This window comes from Paramisgurnus dabryanus, chromosome 14 (assembly GCF_030506205.2).
Source record: "Paramisgurnus dabryanus chromosome 14, PD_genome_1.1, whole genome shotgun sequence".
NCBI lineage: Eukaryota > Metazoa > Chordata > Actinopteri > Cypriniformes > Cobitidae > Paramisgurnus > Paramisgurnus dabryanus.
Genome location: NC_133350.1, coordinates 26,598,315 through 26,615,591, shown reverse-complemented (window position 1 = coordinate 26,615,591; position 17,277 = coordinate 26,598,315). Strand labels below are relative to the sequence as shown.

At 37.0% G+C, this 17,277-nt stretch overlaps 1 protein-coding gene and 2 long non-coding RNA genes across 3 annotated transcripts in view; all 3 read right to left on the bottom strand.

Moving 5' to 3' along the window:
• Positions 1–2,675, bottom strand: part of LOC135719190 (polymeric immunoglobulin receptor-like) — a 35,269-nt gene extending 32,594 nt beyond the window's left edge. The window contains exon 1 of the mRNA XM_065241780.2: positions 2,636–2,675. The gene's annotated coding sequence lies outside the window, so the exon portion shown is untranslated. The remainder of the gene's footprint in view (positions 1–2,635) is intronic.
• Positions 2,676–6,675: 4,000 nt separating this feature from the next.
• Positions 6,676–8,069, bottom strand: LOC141280715 (uncharacterized). The gene is made up of 3 exons (XR_012335006.1): positions 7,928–8,069; positions 7,463–7,505; positions 6,676–6,845 (listed from the first exon to the last, which is right to left on the bottom strand). It is a non-coding gene; the product is annotated as an uncharacterized lncRNA (long non-coding RNA).
• A 2,615-nt stretch (positions 8,070–10,684) lies between these two features.
• Positions 10,685–17,127, bottom strand: LOC135719459 (uncharacterized). The gene is made up of 5 exons (XR_010521105.2): positions 16,240–17,127; positions 15,301–15,342; positions 15,180–15,223; positions 15,033–15,084; positions 10,685–11,030 (listed from the first exon to the last, which is right to left on the bottom strand). It is a non-coding gene; the product is annotated as an uncharacterized lncRNA (long non-coding RNA).
• Positions 17,128–17,277: the final 150 nt, after the last annotated feature.

Sequence of the window (17,277 nt, the reverse complement as noted above, 5' to 3'; positions counted from 1 at the left end):
TAATGGTTATCTGATCAAAGGGGGATGATCAGAAATGCGTTTACCGCTGTCCTTTCTTGCCTGACTGTAACCTCTCTTTCATGTTTATATTGTAATCTAAAGGCATTGTTTCCATCTGAAGGGACTGCCCCCTTTGAATGGCTTTAAATGTAATGCATGTATACCCAAAGTCAGACTTGGTTACTGCAGCTCCCCGAGCTCTATGCTCTGATTCGCCTGTACTGAATTTCGCGTACTATATAGTATGAAGTAGGCGGTTTCGGACGCAGCATATGAGATGTCTAGTTTTCCCTTAAAAAAGGGCAGTGACGAAATTTACAGTCAAGTTCCCGGATGTGCCGGTAGTCCGTATCTTTGGGATACTCATTTCAACATACTACGATTTGGGACGTACTAATTCTAGTTTCTCATACTATTTAGGACGGATAGTATGCGAATTGAGACTCAGCAAAAGACTTGGTCCGTCATGTCTGGAGGATAGCCAGTTGATAAAACGCATGTCCGTGAGAACTGTAAGTGGACTTATGTTTTGGGTTTATTCAAGCCTGTTATTGTATGCGTCTATAGTTCTTGCAAATTTAGTAAGTTAGCTGGTGATTTTGTTTTTGAGCAACCTGCTTGCTAGGTTTCACGTGCCTGTTGATTAGATATAATTGTTGAGTGCTATTGCTCACTTTAATTATGTGCATTATTTACATGCTACAGTAGTTACACTCCTTTAAGATAATGTCAATAATAGTGGGAAATAATCAGTTTTCACAATTTTTGCGCCATCTATCATCGTTCGCCTGACGTTCTACAACATCTGCTTTAGTTGGTGTTTATTAACCCTTTAGTTTTACTTCATCACGCAGCTATTCCTGTTAGAGGTAAAAACTTCGTTAATAATCTAGTATGTGTTCATTTCCTGTCATAGTTTCTTTAAAATCAAGTTTTATTTGAGTGTTTTAAATAAAAACATTTTAATTTGCATCATGACGCGTTGACACGCCCCAACCAAATAAAAGTTTGTGACCCCTGTTTTAAGGCATCACTTGAGATAAACCCTTTCAATAGTATAATACAGCAGTAATACAGCAGATAGTAACTTGTAGGAATCACGTGGGCTACTGTAAGAATGCAATGTACTATAATATCTCGTTGTACTATCGTAAATATAAAAAAAATAGGTGGACAATTAAAACCATTCAAAATAGTTGCATTTTATAAACTAACGTTACTGATCTTAAGTGTATTTGTAGAACGGACTTCACAAATCTAACTTTAGGCGAACGAGCACAAAGTTAGCTAAGATAGCTTACCTGAAACTGGCCACCTTTTCAACACCCGGCGTGGTTTAAAGTTACCGGAACATCGTAGTCGAACCATTACTTGGGATTAGGGTGTTCCTCAGTCGGCTTCACGTCCGTTAAAATTGGTAAGAAACAAACATAAAGGCGCTTGAGTGAGCTTTTAAAGTTTAACGCGTCGCCTTCAGCCACTGCCTCAGCGCTCATCATCTATGCCCTTGTTGTCGTGAAAAATAAGGTGAATAGAAGCACTAGTAGGTCCGTTTACAGAACGCGAGGTGGCGGTATATGATACACACGTGCTCTGTCCCAGTCTGTGTCTCATTAGTGCGCACTGCGCATGTGCGAAGTCGTGACCGCGGCCGCGCACTTATGTGAGACGTTTGAAAGTTATTTACATGCTACAGTAGTTACACTCCTTTAAGATAATGGAATTAATATAAGGAAATAATCAGTTTTCACTATTTTGCGCTATCTATCATCGTTCGCTAGATGTTGTACAACATCAACTTTGGTTTGTGTTTATTAACCCTTTAGTTTCACTTCATCACGCAGCTGTTCCCGTGGATGTAAAAACATTTAATTCGTTAATAATCTAGTATGTGTTCATTTCCTGTCATCGTTTCTTCAAAATCAAGTTTTATTTGAGTGTTTTAGATAAAAACATTTTAATTTTCATCATGACGCGTTGACACGCCCCAACCAAAAAAATAAGTAATTTGTATTTTCATATTTTTATACAGTATTTTTAATGTCAGTGTCCTTTAAATTATTTCACCTACCTAAGCATTTTTGTAAATGCTTTTCTTGTATGAAGCATAAGAAGCACTGCGAACGTTACTCCTAACACTTTGCACTTTCACTTTCAAGTACAGCCAGGACATACTATATGTCTATTTTTCTTCAGCTTTTCTAGTTCTATAAAACCGTGTGTCCAATTCCGACCAGTTTGTTATATACCTTGTCATTATTAAGCTTCAAAAATTAATATACGTACAAGCGATTTAAATAAATAAATATGATACCATGCAGTCACATCTCACCAACATCTAATAGCAAAAGCACCAAGGTTGAATGCATATTAAGGTGTGGGCCTTTATAAAAGTACTTTTACCTATTTTATTTCAATGATACAAAGCACGATTTAGACAATAAAGTTTCTTGTGTGCTAGCTAACCTGCTGCTAACGTTGGCTGACAACATTCTTGAAAAAACATATTTGAAACGCGTTGGGTCATGTATTAACAAAACCAGTCACCTTATCCAGCGTGCGGATCCCGCTAACATCACTCGCAGCCCTCCTCCACAGTGTAGAAAGTTTTTAAACCCTTTTAAAGAGATTTTACCTCAGGATCGCATTCCAGACGACGGTAACCTTTCGTTCAGTGATGAAGCCAATACGGAATTGATTTTTAAATGCAATTCATCTTCTGGCCGCTAGAGGCGAGACGGTCCTCTTTTTTGTATTCCAAGAACATTGCATACATACAAGAGGATTACAATGTGCTTATTTAACTTTCAAAATAACAATGTGTGTGTAAACAAATATTTTCTTTTTCATTAAGTAGTAATGTTGGAGAATAGAGTGAACAAGTACTGAATTACTTAACGTATGATGAAAAGGTTCATGCACTAGGGAATAATGCACTTGGGAACATCTTTTAAGAACATCAGTTCATATTTTCAGACAGGCACAGCATACACAAAAACATTCCAGTTACCAATGAAAACAGTATTCGCTGCACAATACCACAGTCTTCACGGTAAAAAACCCTGCATGCTTCATCCCCAACTTTGCACCGTAATGAAACTAGTGCTTTAATTATAGAGGTCACTATATGGCACTAGTGGACATCAACAAAACGCCCCTACACATTGTTTTATATATATGTACATTATTATGCCAACTCTGAAAATAATTGTTTGTATGAAATCAAACAATTACAATAATTTTCAATCAAATATGAATATACTTTTAAAACACAACTTGCATATGAGAAGTCACCAATCCAGATGTACTTTCCTGCAGATAGTGATGATGTTACATTTGAAGCGAGGCTTCGAAGCTTGTGTCGAGCAAAAGTGGGCGTGCCAGATGAAGCTTTGATTCGAAGCTTGTGTTGTTAACGTTGAAATCACGTGACCAATGACAAACGTGCGCGCTTCGCTTTGAGTGTCAGAAGGTTCGAACCCAAGAGGTTTTTTATGAGTTATTTGCCTTATTCACATTTTGGTCCCACATTATACTGTATATATAGTATTGTATTTACTTATACTTGTGTGAGCGTGTGTTATTATGTGCGTGTGAACATTATTTTGTACAATACAATATTGAGTCATATGAATATTAACAAATACTCATACTTTATTGCCACACTTAAATAAGTAAATACATTTATTATATTGACCATTCACACACACGTTGTCTAAGCTTTATTTGTACACATAATATTAATATTCATCTGAATTTCATCAGCTTGTTGCTTCATTGACGGAGCTTTTTCCAGAAGCAACTGCTATATGTTTTATTAGCCAAAAGATGGCGCTGTTTTCGACACCCTCGTTGAGGCTTCGAATCATGGTTCGAAACAGTAAGAGAAGTATCGGTGCTTCATTCGAAGCTTCATTTCCCCATCACTACCTGCAGAGTTCAGCTCCAACACCAATTCAACACACCTGCTAATCAAGCTACCTAAAAAAAATAAGAGGCACGTGTGTTCAAATAGTTTTGGAACTATTCAGTAGGGTACTGTAGATCTCCAGGAACAAGTTTGTGACCCCTGTTTTAAGGCATCACTTGAGATAAACCCTTTCAATAGTATAATACAGCAGTAATACAGCAGATAGAGCAGAAGTAAAAATAGAAAAGTAGAAAAAGAGGCATTGCATTAAAAGGCTGGTGGATGCTCAAGGCTCATTTCACCAGAGAAACATACATAATTTACTAAAGTAAAATCTTTGTTTTTACACAATACTTTTTAGTATCATGAAAATACTGCATATAAATGTTGAATCAACATGATATCATTTAGTATATACACCAGTATATATAAGACTATATTGTGAATATAGTCATAGATGACTAAACTACAAGAGACTAAACCACAAGAGAAAGTTCTAGTTTAAGACAGTGAATTTTCATGAGGAATGTGACTCACTAGTACCAAAGAGTATTCACCTTATTCCGCCACGCCCCTTTTTAATTCTTCGCTCTTCCGCATTTTGTCAACGGACTTCCGCTGCTAATATGGCACAGTGCATTCGGTGGTTAGAAACATTTTTGTAGTTCACTACAACTTTAGCGAAATGACAAATATCGCTACTGCTGTAAATGTTTTAAATTAGGAGCACGGTTAAAACTTCATACGACGCTCGGATGGTCTTATATTGTCCCATCAATCGTCTCGTGGTTAGACGATATGAAGCGGCCGCGGCAAGTAACCTATGGGACATATTATACCTCGTCCAGTCAGGAGTTGATGGAGCAGCATTGGAAATTATTAAAGTACTTGCCTACCAATATTTACACAGTGATTTCGTCTTTTTTTAAGCAAATGTGCACCTTAGCCAGTCCAATAACTATTTCGTTTTTATGTGGTAATGTCCCTGCTGAAAAAACCAGCTAAAACCAGCTTAAGCTGGTCAAGCTGGTTTTAGCTGGTCTCCCAGCCTGGATGTTTCATGCTGGTTTAAGAGGGGTTTTGGTGACTTTTTTTAGCTGGTCAGGCTGGTTTTAGCTGGTCAGGCTGGTCTTAGCTGGTCAGGATGGCTGGTCTTAGTTGGTCAGGCTGGTTTTAGTTGGTCAGGCTGGTTTTAGCTGGTCAGGCTGGTTTTAGCTGGTCTTAGCTGGTTTTAGCTGGTTGGGTGGCTGGTCTTAGCTGGTCAGGCTGGTTTTAGCTGGTTTAAGATGGCCAGGCTGCTTTAAGCTGGTCTTAGCTGGTTTTAGCTGGTCGGGTGGCTGGTCTTAGCTGGTCAGGCTGGTTTAAGCTGGTCAAGCTGGTTTAAGATGGACAGACTGGTTTAAGCTGGTCAGGCTGGTCTTAGCTGGCCAGGCTGGTTTTAGATGGTTTAAGCTGGCCAGGCTGCTTTAAGCTGGTCTTAGCTGGTTTTAGCTGGTCGGGTGGCTGGTCTTAGCTGGTCAGGCTGGTTTAAGCTGGTCAAGCTGGTTTAAGATGGACAGACTGGTTTAAGCTGGTCAGGCTGGTCTTAACTGGCCAGGCTGGTTTTAGCTGGTCTTAGTTGGCCAGGCTGGTTTTAGCTGGTTTAAGCTGGTCTTAGCTGGCCAGGCTGGTTTTAGCTGGTTTAGGCTGGTCTTAGATTCTCGGCCGGCATTTCAACGTTGAATCAACGTCAGGGACCAACGTTGCATCAATGTTGAATTACCTTTTGGTTTTGCAAAAGTGGATCAAAGTTGACTTCACAACGTTGTTTCAATGTTGATTTCACAACATTTCAATGTTGTTTCAACATCACACTTTCAACAAAGGTGAATCAAGGTTGATATCGCGACGCAGTTTTAACACACTTTTTAACACTAAATATAGATTTTTACTTTACATTTCAATACTCACCAAATGATTTGCTGTACATATCATGTTTTTAGTGTAATTATTACAAGAATGCAATTTGCTGCTCATTACCTACAGTACAACCCCATCCATAAAACTAAACACCTAAAGTAGGTAAAGTTTGTGAATGATGGCATGTGCCTACCCTTTCTAAATAAACATAAAAGCAGCTGTTAAAATTGATCTTTTATAGATAAAAACAAATTCTTTCAAACAGTTAGGTTTCCAGTTAGTAGTGCAGAAGTGGAATATTCCAAATACAGAATAAAAACATAAAATATGAAAACAAAATAATATTTTAAAGTAATTTTATTCATCTGAATAGAAAAAAATATTCTAGGAAAACTGCAAATATGAATTTTGTTGTAGGTTTAGCTCACAGTCTTCTTATGGCCACCAACACCCTTCCATTCTGGCTCATACTGTACTTAGCAAACATTGACTGGTTGCTTTACGTGTGGGTCAAACAGCCTTTTGTGCAGTCACTTACCAATAAAAGCTAAGATGGACTCCAGACCTTCTGGACTGTCTGTGAGAGACTTCAAACTCGCCCAGACCAACAAGGCATCTTGTTAGCAGACATCCTGACCTGATAAAAAAAAATTGATTAGGAGATGTTCTGGTCCTATTTTTAATATATGTTTTACAAACTTACCACAGGTGATCTGGCAAAGCAAAGACTTATAAACAGCATCTTCCCAAATCTCCTCTTCAGGCTCATCTTAGCTATCATTGCGTTTGATAAAGTTCAGAAAAAGAAAAACATATTTCATTAGTATACAATCATAAATGTAATGTTTTGGTTAAAAATACAAAAAACTGTGGCCCAAGTACAACTTTGAAAGAAATAAAGAATGTTTAAATTTTTTGTCATGGTACACTGTCACTTCATTACTTTTTGAGTGGTACAGATTTGGGCATCTGGAAAGACAAATGACTTCACCTCTGTGTATTTTATCACACTTCTTCAAATTGCATGGTAATCTGCCTCCAATATAAAACACATAATAAAATAAAAAACAAGTCATGGCCCCTTTTCAAAAGAAAATATAAATTGTGAAATACAAAACACTGCATCTTAGTTATTATGATTAGTAGAATTTGATCTGAATACAAAACAAATACTAAATGCATTGTAATGTTGTAGGGGAGATGCTTCAAAAATAAATAGTAACTTATTGATTTCTATTACAAAATGCTAGCTTGGTGGTGCTTTACAATGGTGGGTGGTAGCTCATGGACATAGCCATCATTTAAAAAATTATGATTAAAACCATAATACATAAAGATGCTGTTATGTACACCACCACAAAGACCAATTTTATATGTCAATATGAAGCCTCTCTAAAACCTGCATCAACATCCACTCTGAACTATGAATTAACTTGTGTCTTTGTCTATTGAAAACAAAGGGTTTGAAATATGTAAGCCTACATACTGTAAAAGGAATAGTGACATACAAAAGAAATGAATTGCTGTGCTGAACAATAACCATTGTATCCTGAATTATTTTCTTATATTTTCCTAATGACAATGATAAACCAGATATGCACTTTTTGAGCACTTATGTTTTGGATGCAAATATAAACACAAAGTAATACTTACTCTTCAGCCAATGGAAAACATCAAAACACAACAAGAAAATGACCTGTAAAGAAAAGTGAACATAAATATACAATAGTTATTAACTTAATCCAGAATTGATGGCTTCTGTTTAAATTCTTAACCGTTTTAACAGGCTACTGTAAACTGTGTGCCCGTACTGTAAGTTAAATAACCTTACATTTACGCGTCAAACCCTACATTGAAATAACTTGCGTTATAATTATCTAAACAATGTCAAATAAATTTGAAGAACGAGGATAACACTTTTTATAGAAGGTAAAGACAAATAAAAGATCTGCATACATTAGCTCAGATGCGTCACGAGCTCAGTCAAACCACTGCATCAACAGTCAACATTAAAGTTCAGAATATTTTAGTCATATCGAATTAACTGTTACTAAAAACAAAATAAACATAACTGTGAACTGATTTTAATGACTTAACCAGGAATTAATAAAAACTTACCTTAGAATTTGCCATAGAAATGAAAACTGTCGTCGGAGGTAAACGGTTAAAATCCACTTTGAACTCACGAGGACGGAGGCGCGCGCCCGCAAATACGTGTGCTCGACTTCTTGCTGCGCTGACAGGTTGATAACGTCAATGTACCGCGAGAGTGTAATTCGCTCTCGCGATACATTGACGTCATCAACGTATGATGTCTGTTCTCGCAGCGCTGCATGAAGTCGAACATGACTAATAACCATAGCTAATAACACATAACAAAAGACAACATGTTAAAAAAACAATAAAGATGGTAAAAAATGATGTCCCACGTCCAGACTGAACTGAAAATTAGAACTTGTTTAACAATAAATATTTCTTGTATTAAAATAAACAGAAATATTGTGCTTTTAAAAGCTTTTTAGATCTTCACCCGGGGGTGGGTTCAATTATTTCATAAGCATGCCTGCACATTTTGTTCTAAATGGACAGAGCTTTATAAAAAAATAAAAATAAAAATATGGTTTTATTATAATAAAAGTGTAGTAACTAGTAAACATCAAAAGAAAATTATCTGCCAAGATAATAACAACCAATGATAATTTGGGGGCCCATTTGGGATGTGGTGTGAGTTTGCCCTGCCCACACTGTCCCACAGTATACCCTACAGTGGGCCCGCATGGGCATGTTTTGCTTACAAAAGGCTGAGGGACCTGTCTGTGGCACCGTAAAGAAAGCCGATAAAAGGTTGGATGTTATTATATTATTAATGGTATTCTTAAAATGTATATTTGAAACGTTATATTTTAGACATTGTGATGAAAATTTAATAAAAATAAAACAACCATAATAATACTTACAAAAAAATTATCCAGCCTAATCCATCTCCTGAATTCATATGGAAATCACATGCCCCACCAGTGTTAAAATCAATCAAATAGTATACATAAAATATAAGTATTTTCATTAAATGAGTTTTTAAATTTTTATCTAAAGGATTCACAAATTAAAATGTCATAATACAATCGTTTACCATTCACCGTACTGGCATCATTTTAACCAAATTTCAAAGTTGATTTTTAAGCATTGTATTAACCTTTTGCAATCGTTACCATTCACCGTTGTTTCAACATTGTCTCAATGTTGAAAAAACAACTGAGGTTATTTCAACCAAATTTCAACGTTGAAGATTGGTCATGCCTGCTTGGTGGTCCGGCTGGCTTGTCTTAGCTGGTTTAAGCTGGCCAGGCTAGGAGACCAGCTTGACCAGCCAGGCTGGGAGACCAGCTTGACCAGCCTGCCCAGATGGGAGACCAGCTTGACCAGCCTGGGAGACCAGCTTGAACAGCCATAATACCAGCCTGGCCAGGCTGGGAGACCAGCTTGACCAGCCTGGCCAGCCTGGGGAACCACCTTGACCAGGCTGGGAGACCAGCTTGACCAGCCATAATACCAGCCTGGCCAGGCTGGGAGACCTGCTTGACCAGCCTGGCCAGCCTGGGGGACCACCTTGACCAGGCTGGGAGACCAGCTTGACCAGCCATAATACCAGCCTGGCCAGGCTGGGAGACCTGCTTGACCAGCCTGGCCAGCCTGGGAGACCAGCTTGACCAGCCTGGGAGACCATCTTGACCAGGCTGGGAGACCAGCTATTTCCATCTTAAACCAGCTTAGGCTGGTTTAAGCTGGTTTTTTCAGCAGGGCTATATTGTGAATAGTCATAGATGACTAAACTACAAGAGAAAGTTCTAGTTTAAGACAGTGAATTTTCATGAGGGCTGTGACTCACTAGTACCAAAGAGTATTCACCTTATTCCGCCACGCCCCTTTTTAATTCTTCGCTCTTCCGCATTTTGTCAACGGACTTTCGCTGCTAATATGGCACAGTGCATTCGGTGGTTAGTTTGGTGGTTAGAAGATTGTTTGTAGTTCACTACAACTTTAGCGAAATGACAAATATCGCTACTGCTGTAAATGTTTTAAATTAGGAGCACGGTTAAAACTTCATACGACGCTCGGATGGTCTTATATTGTCCCATCAATCGTCTCGTGGTTAGACGATATGAAGCGGCCGCGGCAAGTAACCTATGGGGCATATTATACCTCGTCCAGTCAGGAGTTGATGGTGCAGCATTGGAAATTATTAAAGTACTTGCCTACTAGGGGTGGCAAGGTTCACAAAACCCTCGGTTCGTATCACGGTTCTATGGTCACGGTTCAGTACGGTTCTTGTTATTATTTTTTCTTTAAATTTTTAACACTCCAGAAATGTATTATCTTATTAATGTATTAATTATCCATAATTTAGGATACAGTATTTAAAAAAGTTATATCATGTAATCATGCACAAACTGAATTTGACTTTAAGCACATTGGACCATCTCTGAGGAAAGCCAGATGAGATTTTGATAGAGCAAGAGGGAAGACATTGATGATTTCAACATGCTTTTCATTTATTTGGCAAAAAAGAGAATGTGTATTGCCATCTACATAAACTTTATGTGCATTTTTAGCACACAAAGATAACTTGCATTTATTAAAATGCCAACTTCAGTGTAGCTCTTAGATTTATCACTGAGAGGCTGTTTTAATACTGAGAGTTTATGTGGACGAGATATGCTTCTTATATGATGACACCATGTACTTTCACTTATATTAGGGATACAAATATGCTTCTTATATGATGACACCATGTACTTTCACTTATATTAGTGACACAACAACGTTTTTTTATAAAGCCTGCACATATATTTGTACTCATTCTACAGAACACACAATTCCAAGTCTTTTCAAATACAAACTTTACTGCATTTTTTTCAGCACAGACTTGACAAGTACAAACAAGTACAAACTTTTCAAGTAAAAACTTTAACTTCATTTAACATCAACTTCAGACTTTATTTTCTTTTTAAAGCCTTTTCAAAGCGCTCAATTTTTCCCTCAGTATTACATTTTCAAACTTCTAGGCACATTTAAAACATTCCCAAACTCACTCGCTGGGGAAAAACACACTTATTTTTAGTTAACATTTTTCCTGGACATTGCCAGTCTTAGCTCTGCCATCTTCCCATTCAGGTCTGTTCCAATCTGGCCAGCCGAAACGAGTGCTTTGACATAACTGCATCTGAGAAGGTACATTTTAAAGAAAAAGTTTTAGGTATAAAGCAGACAAAACACTGGTGGATAAACTTATCACAAAAAAATCTTTATTGCAGTTTCTTCTAGTGCAAATCAATAAAATTAAGTGACAAAGTACGTGAATAGGCAAGTAAGGCCACACTTAGTGCAAGCATGGCTGCCAGTTTTGCACCTATTTAATTTGCAGGCGAGATAGGGTCATAGTGCCAAACACCACCCTCCACCACCTCTCATCGAAACTATATTTTTTTAAGCAGAATGTGAATTTGAACACATACATTGAAAATTCTTGAATGCATCTGTAGCCCCATGAATGATTGTCCATTCGTTGGCAGATATCTCCATGTGTGGTTCGAAAGCAGGCACTAAGCCGAAAGGGGTGGTAGTAGCACAGCAGTTAAGGAACCTGGGTAATTTTTTGGATAGTTCTGCGGAATGATTTAAATTTTTTTTTTAAATATATAAGGGAATTTAAGCCGTAAATATTACAAAATTGCATCTAAAATAATTACTTTTTAAAGGCTTACAATGAAAATGAAAACACCGAACCAAACAAGTGCTCTGAATTAAATTGGACCAACACGAACCAGATAGATAGAATTATAGTTTGTATATAAAATTACATATATTATTGTTTATAGTGTTATAGCAGAATAAAAGAATGTGTTAAAGGGACATTCCACTTTTTTTTGAAAATATGCAAATTTTTCAGCTCCCCCCCGAGTTAAACATTTGATTCTTACCGAGAAAATATACTCTCAAACAGGCGTAATAATCAGTGACTTTGCTGATGTAACATGGCTGCAGCAGGCGTAGTGATATTACACACTGCCCGAAAATAGTCCCCTTGGTTACTTTCAATTGCAGGGGACTATTTTCGGGCAGTGCGTAATATCACTACGCCTGCTGCAGCCATGTTACATCAGCAAAGTCACTGATTATAACGCCAGAATGAGAGTATAGTTCCTAGCCATATCTGCCTTGAAAATAGCATCTTTTAATTTCCGTCGGTCTTAGTACACAATGTAATTACAGAAGAGTCTTAAGTTTTAAATAGGAAAAATATTGAAACTCTTTGGTTATTTTTAAGCACGATGATAATGGTCTGATCAGATTCAATGGATTGGATTGAATCAAATATTCAACTCTAGGGGAGCTGGAAAATGAGCATATTTTCACAAAAAGTGGAATGTCCCTTTAATACATTTTCGTTATGAAATTAGCATGTATGAAGAATTTCATAATCTTTTTTACATTGCAATGTAAACCAAGGCTTTGAACCGGTTCAAGGAACGAAAACCAGAAACTTTTGATGTTTTGCAAAGAACAGAAACAAAACCAGAAACTTTCCAAAAATATATGTTCCGGAACAAAACCATTAATTGAAAATAATGGTAACCGGTTAATAACGTTATTTTTTCAGTTCTTTGACAAGATTTCTGTGCAATTTGACTCTGTGAAGTTCACTTCCGGTCGTCGTTGACTCAGAGAAATGAGAAGCTTGCCACCAGCAGGTAGCCTACTCAAGCCCAAGTCTCTAATGCCCAATCATAAGAGGTTAATATTGTAGGCTACAAAGTATCTCAAGATGTTTGTTTGTTTTTTTTTAATACTAATTAGTGGTGTAACGGATCACAGTTGGTCAGTGATCTGTACAGATCACGACCCACAGTTCGGCTCGGATGCGATTTGCGGATTAATATGCAAATTTAAATAGGGTGAAAGTTGATCATTTGCACGTGTTTCAAAGGCTTGCAAATGTTAACACTTAAGTGATTTTAAACAATTTAACCACAAAAAGGCGCTAAAATAAAAAATTTTCTGTACACACAGAGACGCACATGCATTTGAATCTGTCCGGCCCAACTCCAACTCTCACTTTTTATTCGATATTCGAATATGCATTCGAACATGATGTGAAATATCCGTATTCGAACTATAAATAAACCATCCGGTTTTTAAAATACCATGTGTAGCGCATTTTTTTAAGTAACACCTCGTAATAGGAAGGAGGCTGAGAGTGAGACCGACGACGGCAACTGTGCGCAAGAGAGGGAATCAAATTGGACCAACATGAACCTAATGTGCATGTCAAGATAGAATTATAGTTTGTATATAAAATGACATATTGTTTATTGTTAAACATTATAGCAGAATAAAAAGCTTGTGCTAATACGTTTAAATTATGAAATTAGCATGTATGAAGATAATTTCATCATTTTTACAACGCAATATAAACTTTATGTTAAACAACAACAGCATTTGTCTTGTAAACGGATTTGAAATGATCATGTGCTGACTGTCACGCGTCACATAGACAGAGTCAAGTGAGATCTGCTTAACTTAGCAGTAAGTTTAATTTTTTCTCAAATATCAAAGGGTTTGTGCACTCTATCATTAAAACCGGTCAAGCAAACAGCACGCGCAGGGTTAATGTACTTGTCAATGACCGCTCCCAAACGCGTGGGATAGGCTATGTATGTGTGCTTGTTGTCAAAGATATTACTTCTCACAAACACGCTCAAGCGCGGGATATGTTTGCTTGTCAATGACGCACATTAAATCCGCAGAGTTTTCCGCCGAAATCTGCGGGCGCGAATTCCGTTTGGGCTTCCTGCTGCTGTTTAAGTTATTGTCTGTACCTGTTGTGAATAGTTTTTTTTTCATATAAGTTGTTATTTATAAGTTGATAACCTGCTGTTTCAAAAGTAAAAAAAGTAATTCAGACAGTCCTGTTTATGACTGTCACTGTTAATAAATTTGTGATAGAATCTCCATTATGGTGTTTTTTTTTTTTTATGCACGCGAGGGGCACCTAGATATTCGCATATATTCGGATACATTGCATGATATTCGATATCCATTCGAATTAGATTTCTCTCAAAAGTGACAGCCCTAACTCCAATCAAACATGATTATCCCTATGCCCTTCAAAGATCAGAACTCTTGATGTATAAAATACATTTGGCGAATAACTGTTTATGCAGCATCTTCTTCCCGAAGCGCCGTTTGGAATTCGTCCTCCGTCTGTGTGTGTGTGCGTGTGTTTAAGCGCACTCAACAAATGTAGGCATGTCAGTTATGCCGCTTACATAATTTAGCCTTTTTAATGTTCAATGACATAATAGAGCCTTAACTTATTAGTCTACATAATTTTTCTTAAGTTTAATGTCCTAATGATCAGCCTACTTATTTTTATGTCCCACAACTGACATGGAACGTTATTAACCGGTTCGGGAACTGTATTTTTTGTTCTAACCGGTTCAGGAACGTCAACTTTAGGGATGAACCAAAAACTGGAAACGTTAAAATACTGTTTCTGTTCGGAACAAACCAATTGGGAAAAAAATTCAGGTTCAAAGCCCTGATGTAAACTTTATATTAAACAACAACAGCATTTGTCTTGTAAACTGATTTAAAATGATCACGTGCTTACTGTCGCATGTCACATAGACGACAGAGTGAAGTAAGATCTGCTTAACTCAGCGGTAAGTTTTATTTCTCAAATATCAATGGTTTGTGCTCTTTATCATTTAAAACAGTCAAGCAAACAGCACGAGCAGGGTTAATGTATATGCACGCGCGCATACATAGGCTATGTATGTGTGCTTGTTGTCAGTGACGATTACTTTTCAGAAACACGCTCAAGCGCGGGATATGTGTGCTTGATTTTTCTCAAAAGTGACAGCCCTAATAAGAAGATCCTTTATAAAGACAGTACATTACGCGTATACAGACAGGAGCCATCTTAGAAAACAGTCTCGATAAGTCGAGCAACGAATGTCGTGCTATTTACATCCCTATAATCCCTCACACTCAGAAGTGTTGCTAAACTCAATGGAAAAGCTAACCAAGCCAAAGTAAAGTGAGCTGACTCAACCTTACCTGTAGTGTAAAACCCCTTTAACCATAAAACAGGGTTAAAATGACGTGCTGTCTCTGATATATTATATATAACTACAATATAAAAACGTAAGATTTACATTACCATAACATCTTCACTCTGAAGAGTCGCTCAGCTTCTTCTAACTCAGTCAAGTCTTTTAGAGAGAGTGATAGAGGTAATGTGATTAGTAGCTACTGAATACACTACAGTTTATACATTTAGTACATTACTTAATTACTTGCCGTTTACCTTTCATTATGTACCGTGACTGGATAATCCATCCATTCGCTGACCTTTAATAAAAAATACAAAGATAAACTTAATAATTAACACCTGTCACCTGTATCAACTGGCAGAAATTCACTCTTACCATACAGCATGTGAAAGAACTCAGGAAAGCACTCTGATGGGCCTACAAAAAGAGAAATAATAAAAGGGGAAAACACAGCGATTAAGCAAGGTTTAAGCAAAACATTAGTTGTAATTTTGGTGAGGTAGTATTGACTTCAGCCATGTCAAGCAAGCTATTAGTGCTTAGCCTGCTTGCAATGTCTGCTTAAACACAAACATAATCCTCTCACTAAAATAAAAGTATAACTCTTACATAAAGATAAATATAAGGAATGTCAAAATCCATTAGATATGAACCTTTTAAATATATTATCTAAAACACACCACCTGTTGCCAGAAAGCTGTATTTATGTAACAGTTACATTAACAATGTCTGTGAAAATGTCTGTACACGTTATTTTTCTAGAATTATTTCTCAAGTGACTGTTTTAAACTAATCGTATTTTGTAAATTATGAATTAACTGCATAAATAAGTGCCTAATTAATCACTGTTCCTTTAAAAAACATGCTTCATAAGGTTAACCAGAATAATATAAACTGAAAGATTCTGAACAGTTTTGTGCATTGTGCAATAACATTAAATTAAGACATATTTACAAAAACACCCAAGAAAAATTAAAGGGGCCATTGCATAAAAATGTTAGCATTGCCACTTTGTAGGTTTGAGCAAAAATGTGTCGTTTTGGGTGTGTTTTTTAAAATGCAAATGAGCGGATGAAGTGCAAACAGTGATCGCAATGATTTGTTGTAATTCAAACTCAATTGTGCTGTCAAGTCCTTCTTTTCTCTCTCTTTCTCTCTGCACTCCCTTTAAGGAGCAAACCATAGTAAACCGCAAGCTACACGATTACTACGACAAAAACTTGCAAACCTCCCCTAACAGTAATGACTAATTAGGCTGTAACAAACTAGACAGCAAGAAACTTATGCAAAATATATTAAATATTTTAAACTTACATCTAAAACCCCGCTGTGCCGTTATCCTCTTCTCAGTCCTGTCAGATTTTCCAGCCGTGTCCCAGCAAACATTAGGGACTTTAAGCAACAGCCTCTGGTGGAACGGCAACGGCATTCTGGCGTTGTATTGCGCATGCGCGAATTTAACTGCTACTTTGCGACGTTCTACTGTAACGGTCTACTACGGGAGAACAGCTGATTTGCCGTAGTCGCTACAACGTGAGAGATTATGTACATAAATATTATGTTTTATGGCATATGACATTGTAATTGCATCAGTTTATGATTTTACCAGTATTTTATATAATATGTGTTCGAATGTTTTAAATTTAAGCTAATTTTAAAGATTTTTAAGTATTCAACATTTTCAGTATTGCTTAAATCTAGGTTTTTAGACTTATTTACATCATACAATAGTAAAAACTCTTCTTCTGACAAAATATTGTCATTTAATGCCAGCAATCCTTCTTCTCTTGCTTTTTTAAATGACATATTTTTGCATCTTAATAAATGAATTAATACCGCGTTGCGCTGTCCTGTTTACGTTTGCTTAGTGATTTTTACGTTCTTGGCTACGGTGGTCTGACAGCTTACTTCCGGTCGCCGTAGCCGTTCTATTCCCAGCTGTTGCTTAAAGTCCCTATTGGTCCGACCGCAACGTCGTGTCCCTGGCCAAAAATAGTCGCGGTATGACGGCACAAATCGGTGAAAATATGTAACACAGAACATTTCATAAAAATGCATTCAGATACATTTGTACATGTCTATAGTTCTATGGGGTTGCATGTATAATTGTTACTTTGACTTTTACTACGTGTGCTTCAATATTTATACCCTGTTGTGAATCGGTTGTAAGAGGACGTCACTAGGTGACGTCTTTTACACGTGCATTTATAGTCCATCATGACCCTCTATAAAAATCATAAACCTTCTATAAATGTATTGTGAAATATGCAAATGCTGTGCCTACACCTTGGTTAATACTGTAATAATTAATTTAAGTGCAAAAAGTATTTTTTTAAGAGGTTGTGAATAGAC